Here is a 655-nt window from a genome sequence, read left to right as displayed (position 1 = left end):
TTTCATGTAGCCCTACAGGAGTGATTACTGATAAACTGTCTGAAAAAAAGAAAGAAAATAATCACCCACTGACTTTCAAAGCTGCTACATAGTAACGACTTTCTACTTCGAGGACCTTGATAGAAATGTAGTGGAGTGAAAAGTACAATATTTGTCTTTCAAATGTAGTGAAGTTAAAGTCATAAGTTCCCAGAAAAAATAATACTCAAGTAAAGTACTGATACTCAAAAAGTGTACTTAAGTACAATACTCAAGTAAATTTACTTAGTTACTGTCCGCCTCTGCCCCTACCTCAGATCAAACCTGCAACCTTTGTGTTTTCAGCCCAGCCTGAACCGTTCCTCCGAGTGACTGCATAAAAGCTTTCAAAGCTTGAGAGAAAACACTTTCTATGGAACGAATACAGATCTGCTGGCACAGAAGCTGAGTTAGCAGTGAACAAAAACATATTTTCAACTTATTTATTATTCTTTATTTTAGCAGGTAATTTGATTGATTGCTTGGTCTTCTGGAGCAGTGACCTGGCCATGGGTTCTGTGTGTACAGACGTATGGTAAAGTCTTTCCCCTGAGGTGGAGCCCTGTGTTTTGACACACTCTTCAAAACAGAAAGAGTTTTTCTCTGGGTTTGGATAAATATTTTGGTATGTAGCAGG

Source organism: Sinocyclocheilus rhinocerous, unplaced genomic scaffold (assembly GCF_001515625.1).
Source record: "Sinocyclocheilus rhinocerous isolate Xijiao unplaced genomic scaffold, SAMN03320098_v1.1 scaffold503, whole genome shotgun sequence".
Lineage (NCBI taxonomy): Eukaryota > Metazoa > Chordata > Actinopteri > Cypriniformes > Cyprinidae > Sinocyclocheilus > Sinocyclocheilus rhinocerous.
The sequence above is the reverse complement of the archived record's forward strand: the minus strand, read 5'-3'. Positions refer to the sequence as shown.